The following is a 10,784-nucleotide window of genomic DNA, read 5'->3' as shown; positions in this document are numbered from 1 at the left end:
CTTTGACTTTATTTACTGCCAATTTTATTCGTTAACGTTTGAGTATTTTTGTGGGTGGGTGTGAGTTTGTATAGATTATGTATAATAAACGGACAAGTAACGTTTCCTTCTGACACAGCTGCTTCAATTACGCGAATGTCAGAGATGGTGCCTTAGATTTTCACATAGAAATATCTGTTGTTTGTGTATTAGTACATACAGTGAGGTGGACAAAAGGAGTTGTATTTTTTCTAGTAGTTTCTGATGTCTAGCACCGTTGATGTCACTCAACATCAACAAAGAGTGGAGTGCAATATTTCTTTTCATCTGGTGCTCGTAGTATTTGTTCGATCATGCGATAGGTTTGTTCAATAGTGTTGTGCTATCTTCGGAATCCAAATTCATGACTTTGCGGTTGAGTACCTTGCTGTTGACAATACTACTGATTTTTGTGTATATTTCCTTCTCAACTATTGTTGATAGAATTGACAATAGTGAAAGGACTTTTATTAATGAAGACTTCTTGGAGGTTATCAGCCATAACCCTTCGTTTGTTCTTCGTGTGATCTTTCCCATGTTCCTGTTGGAGTTTTGATTGGCCTTGCAGCTTGTATTGGTCTTGTTCTTTTTTGATCGCTTTCCATAAGGAGTAATGTGATATTTCGGTGATATTAAGGTTCAGGATGTATTTTCTAAATTCTTTATTATCGTAATTACATATTTCCGCTTTTATGTATAGCCGATCGCAATCCTGGAATATCATTCTAAGTTAGTATAGTTGTTGGAAGACTGACTATATGAATCGTTGATGGTCAATAAACGCTCGATTTTACTTCTTCACGTTACTTAAAGACTGGAATAAAAACAACAACTTGGCTTCGCAAAGATTACTGTTTTTCTAAATTTGGTATTAACTCTTAAATCACTTCTTTATTTCTTATTCAACTTCAAGGAAACTGACTGCCTCTCAACTGAAAAACTGACTAACTCCAAGTTTATACTAAAAACTATCATGGGATAATTGTCATGTGACAATCCATGAATATGCGGAATTTCTTTTCTTTTTTTAATATTTATTAAAATTACAATCAATTCTCGCGTTTAGAATTTTCAGTAATTTTTCTGGCATGGCGCAGTAACATGGCTAATTATTTATAGTAAGTTATTACTTATTATAGATAAGTATAATTTGTACGTAAGTATTGTACATAAGTAGATGTTACTTAATTTAAATAACTAGTTGAATCTATCGTTTAGGTGTAACGGGTAGTGTCTCTTCAGCCTGCGGATCTGGTCCGTCGTGTCAAGTAGTCCAGTGATTAGGGGGTTTCGGTGTTTGTTGATTCTTTTGCTATATCTGTCGCTATATTTTGCTATTTCCTCTTCGACAGTGGGTATCTTGAGGTCGCGGTGTATTGTTTCGTTGGTAACATACCAAGGTGCATCAATTAGGGATCTTAGCGTTTTCGATTGGAAACGTTGAAGTATTTCAATGTTGGAGTTATAGTTTTGCCCGAGCAGCCGAGCTAAACGGGCGTGTAAAACAGTGCTTCAGAGAAAATGCGGCAAGTGGGGAAGAGAAAGTTAAGAACGGCTACGCCCATAGCTAAATGGTGGAAACCCGTGTCTTCTATTAAGAAGACTAGCAAACCTACTATGGAAAATATTGCACCAATAAAAATTATAAACAAACAAGATCAATACTACATATACAAAACAACAGATACATCAAAAACAAGTCAAGCAACAGACCAAGGACAGGACTGCTCAGCCACAATAGAAGTTGACATGGAAATCAACAAAGTAACAACTCAACAGGACGAAAACTGGAAGGTAGCCAGCGATAACGAAAAAAGACAGATAACAGATAATCTAAATACGGAAAAGCAGCGATGGCTGCAAGGATTACCGCTAAGAAACTCCTTCAGCTCGCTAAGAGAAGGATTAGACGACGACCCAACAAGCAATACCACAACTCAATCAACACACATTACAAAACCTCCACCAATATTTGTTGAGGCGCAAATAATAGACCCGCTTATTGATCAACTTAACAATATTGTTGGAAAGGATAACTACACAATAAAACAAACAAAATTAGAACAGGTAAAAATCCAAACAAACACACCAGAAAATTATAGGAAAGTTATAAAAGAATTAAGGGGAAAAAATGCTATATACCACACCTACCAACTCAAAACGGGAAGGAGCTGCAAAGTAGTTATAAGAGGACTGCATCCAAAAATTAACACAAAAAAACTATGTGACGAATTAGCAAATATTGGCCACCAAACAAGATATATAAACAATATTACAAGGTACGATACGAAACAACCACTACCGCTATTCTTAATAGAATTAGAACCTAAAAATAACAACAAGGAAATTTTCGATATTAAAAAAAATTTTAACACATTAATCACAGTCGAGCCACCCAGGCACAAAAAAGACATACCACAATGCATGAGGTGTCAACAATATGGACACACTAAAAATTACTGCAACAGGAATCCCGCGTATGTCAAATGCGCAGGAAAGCACCTAACAGCGAACTGCCCATACACGGGGAAAATAAATGATGTAAAATGTTACAATTGCGGTGGAAATCACCCAGCTAGTTACAAATGCTGTTTAGCAAGAAAACAACTTCAAGGTAAACTTTTTCCGCCGCCTCGTAACAGGACACACAACAATTTCCACACGCAACAGGACAACACAGAATCTATGTCAACACCAAATGCACAGCATGTAATGAACAATAACCACACTAATACCAACACCGTTAGAAACCGAAGCTACGCGCAAGCAGTCAACCGGTCGTCATCCTTAGATAATCAAGAACAGAATAACCACAGCAACGGCGCTACAGAAATCAAAGAGTTAATAAAACATTCCATAAAAAACACCGAAATGCTCACAAAAATAATAAGCGAACAAAACGAACTCCTCAGACAGCAAACACAGCAGATAACAGTCATGTTACAATTACTTACTAACGTGATGAGCAAAAAATAAAAACAGACACGCTTAAAATAGCAGCCTGAAACTCTAACGGCCTACGACAAAGGGCCCTAGAAACTAAAACATTCCTGTATAGCAATAACATCGATATACTACTCGTTTCAGAAACACACCTCACAATAAAAAGCTATATAAAAATACCGTACTACACCATATATGACACCAAGCATCCCTCAGGAAAAGCACACGAAGGGACGGCAGTAGCAACCCGGGACTACCGGTGGACTCGTCAGTAAGGCTATGCCCGGTAGTCCCTGTCTTAGACGTAGAGGGAGTCTCGCTAGGTGCGGTATTTGTATCAATCGCTCGTATATTCGACCGCTAACGAGTTAGACAGATAGACTCGTTGTCGTCGTAGCCCTCTAGTGTTGGCGGTTGGTACCCGCGGCTCGACCTGTCGGCGTCCTATTGATACCGATCCGCCACATATCTTTGATCTAAGATTGCGTTTTCATCGTTTTACGTCTCATCGTTCTTTATTTCAATTTCGATAGTAGTAGGTTAAGTTTAGTAATATTATAATTTTATGTTTTTAAGTTTGTTGTTTTATTGTGATATTGGAATATTTGTATGCGTCGTATCTTTTATTTCCTTCAAATTTTCTGTTTTTAATTCCACTTGCCCAGAGTTGTGGTTTGTGCTATTCGCGAGTTTCGACGTATTTCTTTTCTGCCTCACGTTGCGATTCATGTGGAGAGCAACACGTGGCAGCCAATATCCAATATATCGGGTATTTTATTATTATTCGCGGTCAGAATGTGAGTCTTCCAGTCGAAGGGACTGATCTTTTGGTGTACTTTTACGCCTTTGTTATTTATTGTCTGTCAACCCCAGAAATGATGTTTAGTATTGGAGTCCCCAGTTATCAAACATTTATTTTCAAACACTTTAAGGAAGTCATTCAGCTCCTCAGATGTATGTGGTCTATATTGTTTTTGATAAAATTATCAATTCCTCCGTGAGCTGTGCTATTTCGGGCGAGGAGTGCCACAGTATGTGCAATATGGTAGTTTGAAGTATGACTCATTTGTTTCGTGTGTATCTGCAAGAAGAAGAATGTCCGTTTTGTTCCTTGATGCGTATTCTTTTAGCTCGGGCAATCTTACGTGCAGCCTGTTGTAGTTCCATACAATGATATGAGTTATGTTTTGTTTAGTTTGTGTAGCGTTAGCAGTTCCATTGGGAGATTTAACATAGTTGCCATTGGAGCGGCTAACTTTTGTAATAAATGTTCTAGATAATTGTTATTATTGTCGGTTAAGTGATTCCGCGATGCACTGTTATGCGAGATTTTTACAACTTGTGCGTACGTTTGACTGGTATTATTATAGGGCTTTATTTATTCAGAAATACTAGAAATTTGGGTTTCCAATGATTTCTATTTTATATGTTAAGTTTATTGATAGATGGATCTATTTACAATGTATTAAACAGGAAATGATGGTTATTTAACGTGAACTAAATACAGTAATGTGCTATAACTAAGATAATGAAATGGATAATTTACAATTCATAACTAATAACATTTCAAAATAATTCGGAAACTCTCGACTCAACTCTCAACTCCTCACAACTCGACTCTCAACTAACGACTCCTCACAATTCGCTGTATCGCACGCCCCTTTGCAACAACGGCTTGATCCGAAATGCTTTATTACGTTGTACGAGCAAATATATGTTGGTAAATATATTTTTAATTGATCTATAACTGAACTAATCCCATACGAAAATTTAACTGTCGTCGTTAAATCGTTAAATATTCAAAAATGCGATATAAGGCATATGTATGCATACAGTAGCGGGCAAACGTTTAACACGAAATAGAAGAAATAAACCAAGCGAGTCCACCCCTTACATATACAGAGGAATGGTGTTCAAAATATACACAAAATATTCACAATATAGCTGAAAATCAACGCAATCAGAGAATACTTATGTTTCGTATACTTTCGCAGAGACTTGTTTATACAATCGTAGTCCTGGCTTGTTGCATTTCCAACAAGTCGTTTGAAAACGAATTACATTGAGGTTGTAACGTCAATTCACATCAGAGACCAGGCCACACACCACGGACAGGATGGCACCCAGATGTCTGCATATTCTTGGTGCGCACCCTCAATAGTCTTAAGTGCCCACCAGGGGCCTTGGCATTTCATAGTTAAGGTCCTTCGGACCGAGCGAGTATTTCCTGTATTAGATTTTCCTTTACGTTTATTGTCTACCACGTGTTCGCTGTGGAGTGCCGAAGCGTGCAGACGTGTCTCTAGTGCCCAGCGTAGTCCGAAAACAACACGTGTCGCCCAACCGTCGAAAGAGAACACAGCCAAGTGTCCCTTACCCTTTAGGGAGAAGAAAATCCCACGCACCTAACCCCAACCCGAATACTAGCCTCATAGCCTCACGACTAGTTGCTCATTCCGAATTAACTAGCTCGATGATGGCACAGCAATTGCGACCAGGCTCTCCGGAGCAGACTCGCAGCTACACCGCGCTACCTCCCCCGTGGCAGAAGTGTAGCAGAACTCTCCGCACTAACGACGCTAATACTACAAAGAAAAGGAAAATAGAAACAACTACGCAAATAAACACTTACAGCAGGTTCGCCGTATTGGAATCCTCAAACGACGCCATGGAAATCGTAGAACCGCCACCAAACCAACACTCACAGAGAATCCCCCCTCCCCCACCAATAATTGTGGACGACGTCATCGACATACAGACAATGATCAAGTCCCTAGAGAGAGATATCTGCAAGGAGGAATATAACCTTAAGATAAGTAACAATAAAGTAAAAATACTGCCGACGAACCCAGAAGCTTACAGAAAACTCACCAAGACACTCAGGACCCTGAACGCCAACTTCCACACCTACCAACTCAAACAGGAAAGGCCTTTCCGGGTGGTCCTACGAAACATACACCACTCAGCAGACATAGACGAACTCAAATACGAACTCTCAAAACTCGGCCACGAAGTCATCAACGTAAGTAATATAAGGCATAGAGTCTCGAAAGACCCGTTATCCTTATTCTTCCTAGACATTAAACAAAAGCCGAACAATAAAGAAATCTACAACATCAGTCGCCTAATGAACGCGATAGTAAAGATCGAACCACCGCTCGTGAAAAAAGAAATAGTGCAATGCAAAAGGTGCCAAAGGCACGGCCACACGCAAAAATACTGCAACCACACATGCCGCTGTGTTGAATGTGCAGGTACACACTCCACTGACCAGTGCGCCAAATCACCGGAAACCCCAGCGAAATGCATCCACTGCCAAGGGGACCATCCTGCCAACTACAAAGGCTGCCCAGCATATAAAACACTATACACGAACAGGTACCCTAAGCTCAGAGCAAAAGAGGTATCCAACCAAACACCCAGCCCGCCGAAATTCACGACTACCCCAACCCCCTCAACCAACCAAACACCCAGTCCTACCAAATTCATCTCCACCTTAACCTCCTATGCCCAAGCAGTACAAGGCATCCAAAATAACCCGAACAGCCAAAGGAATCTTCCCCAAAACAGTGTCCCGAACCCACCTAACACAGACAACTCCTCAAGGCTTGATAAGGTAATAGAGAAACAATCAGAGCAAATAAATCACTTGCTATCGCTACTAACACTCATCGTGGAAAAATTAGCACGCCCCGACTTAAAATAAAACCAAGGCGCATAGCACTCTGGAACGCCAACGGTCTAGCGCAACACAAACTTGAACTAGAACTCTTCTTAAAACACCAGCAAATCGACGTAATGCTCGTATCGGAAACACACTTCACCGACAAGAGCTACCTGAAAATAAATGGTTACAAATTCTACCATACCCAACACCCCAGCGGAAAGGCCCACGGTGGCACCGGAATAATAATAAAAGCAAGTATTAAGCACTACGAACTTCCATCATTCCAGAAAGACTACCTCCAAGCAACAAACGTAGCAATAGAAGACTGTCATGGCACAATCACCACTTCAGCAGTATACTGCCCTCCCAGACACTCCATCGCCAAAGAAGACTTTGATAACTTCCTGGACACCCTGGGCAATAGATTCATAGTTGGAGGAGACTATAACGCCAAGCACATCCAATGGGGCAGCAGACTGGTTACAGCAAGAGGCAAAAACCTCTTAAACAGCATAATAAACAACAACCTCAACTACCTCACCACATACGAACCCACATACTGGCCCACTGACACCAACAAAATACCCGACTTTCTCGACTTCTTCATAACTAAAAATATCCCATCAAGACACGTCCAGATCAACTCCTCGGCTGATCTCTCCTCTGATCATTCTCCTGTGATAGCAACAGTCAGTTCAACAATCATCAAGAATACACCTAATGGCTCCATTCACAACCAACACACCAACTGGCAGCTCTTCAGAGAAGTCTTTACACACTCAACCTCAGCCTTCGCCCCACTAAAAACAAAGGAAGAAATCGAAGCAGCCACGGAATACTTAAACACGAGCATAATAAACTCAATCCGCCTCTCCACACCGACAAAGTCATCTAACAGCAAACAAGAATATCCCCAATACATACCAAAAAAAATAGCAGAAAAACGTAGACTAAGAAGAGTATGGCAGACCCATAGAACACCGGATGACAAACGCAAACTAAACAACGCAACTAGAAAGCTATCCAAAACCATAAAAAATTATAAAAACGACTGTTTCCAAAAATACCTTGCCAGCCTATCCCCCACAGCCGACTCCAACTACTCACTATGGAAAGGCTCCAGGAAACTCACACGCTCCCCACAAATAATCCCACCAATCCGCCGTCCGCAAGGTGGATGGGCGCGAAGCCCTATAGGAAAAGCCGACCTGTTTGCTAAATACTTGTCTAAAGTATTCAAACCCCATTCCCCCATAGCTGCCGCGGACGTTACTGAATACTTGCACACCCCCTTCCAAATGTCCCCTCCTATCGAACCCTTCTCCTCTGCAGAGACTATAGAAACAATCAGTCGCCTCAACCCCAAGAAAGCAGCAGGACACTACCTAATAGGCAATAAAGCAATCAAGGAACTTCCCACAAAAGGGATAGCACTCATCACATCGATTTTTAATGCTATCCTTCGCCTGGAACACTATCCTAAGGCCTGGAAAATCTCATTGATTACCCTCATCCCTAAACCCGGTAAACCGATATACGAAACCAGCTCCTATCGCCCAATCAGTCTTTTACCTACCCTGTCCAAACTATTCGAGAAGATGCTCACGAACCGACTCCTTCCAATCCTAGAGAACTTGAAAACACTCCCAGATCACCAATTCGGCTTCCGAAAGCATCATTCTACAGTAGAGCAAATCCACCGATTAACTCATACGATCAGCCAAACACTCGAAAAGAAAAAATATTGCTCAGCGGTTTTCCTAGACATCCAACAGGCATTCGACAAAGTATGGCATGAAGGGCTACTATACAAGCTTAAAAAGATCCTACCTCACCCCTACTACTCCATCCTAAAATCTTACCTAACCAATAGACAATTCATGGTTAAATGCCTAGACGCCACTTCCGCAACATTCCCAATAGAAGCCGGCATACCCCAAGGTAGTGTCCTCGGACCCCTACTGTACTCCATCTACACTGCCGACCTACCTACATCAAACGATATAACAATAGCGACATTTGCAGACGACACAGCGCTATTAGCTACCCACGCAGACCCGGTAATAGCCTCATCCACTCTCCAGCGAAGCCTCGACTCCATGGAAAAGTGGTTTCACAAATGGGGCTTTAAAGTCAACGAAAAGAAATCCTCACATGTAGCCTTCACGCTCCGAAAACAAACCTGCCCCCAGGTCACCATCAACAATGCAACAGTTCCTAGCAGGGACACAGTCCGATACCTGGGCATGACCCTGGACAGTAGACTAACGTGGAAGACACACATCTCAGATAAAACGAAGCAACTGAAGGACAAACTAAAAAAACTCTATTGGCTCACGGGCCGACGCTCCAAACTAAACATACAGAATAAAATTACCCTCTACAAGACCGTAATAAAACCTGTCTGGACCTACGGAATCGAACTATGGGGAACAGCAAGTAACTCCAACATCGAAATACTACAACGATTCCAATCGAAAACGCTAAGAGCCTTAATAGACGCACCTTGGTATGTTACCAACGAAACCATCCATCGCGACCTCAAGATACCTACAGTCAAAGAGGAAATAGCAAAATATAGCGACAGATATAGCAAAAGAGTCAACAAACACCGAAACCCCCTAATCACTGGACTACTCGATACGACGGACCAGATTCGCAGGCTGAAGAGGCACTACCCGCTAGACCTAAACGTTAGATTCATTTAATTATCCAAATTAAGCATATGCACTTACTTATAATACTTATAAATTATACCTATCTATAATAAGTATTAACTTATTGTAAATAAACAGCCATGTCACTGCGCCACGCCAGAAAAATTACTGAAAATTCTCAACGCGAGAATTGATTGTAATTTCAACAAATAAATAAAAAAAAAAAATTGTCTACCACGTGTTAGCTTAGAAAGTTGGTTTTCTTCACATCTGGTATGTTCCGTTAGCAACTTTCTCGCGAGGGCGGCTAAAACCCTTCCTGGTCCACCAACCTGGTCTTATTATCCAATCGGAGACGGTGTCTACTGCCCTCACTTCCTTAACCAAAATTGTCATCAACAAATCCGATAGTCCCGTGTCCTTAGACACACCCACCCCTAGCTTTCGTCAGACACAGTATCGTCAGTAAAACTTCACTTATTCTGTATCCTTAGAATAGTCAACATATCTATATCGGTCTCTACCCTTATAAGTCGCGTACTTAATGTATTGTTGTAACTAAGTCTTACACAATGTGGTTGGAGTGAATTGTGATTTATGTTAATTCAGTGCGTGTTACATTGTGATTGGTGAATTCACAATAAAGGTTGATTAAAACAAAGTTAATTGTTGTGTTACGACTCAACTATATTTTATTTTCACCAACCAACCCTAAAAATTACGTGACAAGGTTACGTAAAATAGGGCTTTCTCGCTAATGAAATTCTTCGTTACATGTTTTATCTTTCACGAAGAATGTAGTGTCTTTACTAGTTTCCTGATTCATCGTTCGTTTTAGCTTGCTGTTTATTCTATTAATTTCAATTTTAAGGCTTCCATTGCTTATATTTTATTTTCCAAAAACATACGGTTACAAATTTTTTATTTGCAACTTCCACGATTCGTAATTAGAATCTTGAAATCTATGAAAGCTTTTCGATTTCTTGATATCCAAATAGAGCCATCTTACCTTTCCATTAACTTCCTTTATTCTTTCCAAAAATTCACACGTACGGTCTATAGTTGAATTCTGGGTCCATAACCAGTTAAAATTATAGTGTTGCCATGGTATATTAATGGAAAAACGCATAATTGCCTTTAACTTGCTGATTTACGCTCGAAATTCTACTGCTTCTAAATTTTACATGCTCTATCTTCACTTACTTGCTATTTCATATATGCCACTGAAGATTTGGAACACATACCGCTAATAATGCACACCCCCACTCACACACGTTTACATATCGCATAACATCGATGAAAGATTCCCCGTTTTTCAATCGTTATAGGTCGCTGAATTCGTGTTTTTGGCGGATACAACAGAGCACTAGAAAAATATGCGGTATCATTTAAAAAACTCATGGTCACATTGATATTTCAGAAAAGTTAGTTCATAAAAAGATCAGAATATATACTTTTGATCAGTTTGTTCGAATGCAATAAATTGTATTTCAAATATT

The sequence above is a fragment of the Bombus bifarius genome, unplaced genomic scaffold, assembly GCF_011952205.1.
Source record: "Bombus bifarius isolate JDL3187 unplaced genomic scaffold, Bbif_JDL3187 scf7180000008192, whole genome shotgun sequence".
In the NCBI taxonomy this organism is placed as follows: Eukaryota; Metazoa; Arthropoda; class Insecta; order Hymenoptera; family Apidae; genus Bombus; species Bombus bifarius.
The sequence above is the reverse complement of the archived record's forward strand: the minus strand, read 5'-3'. Positions refer to the sequence as shown.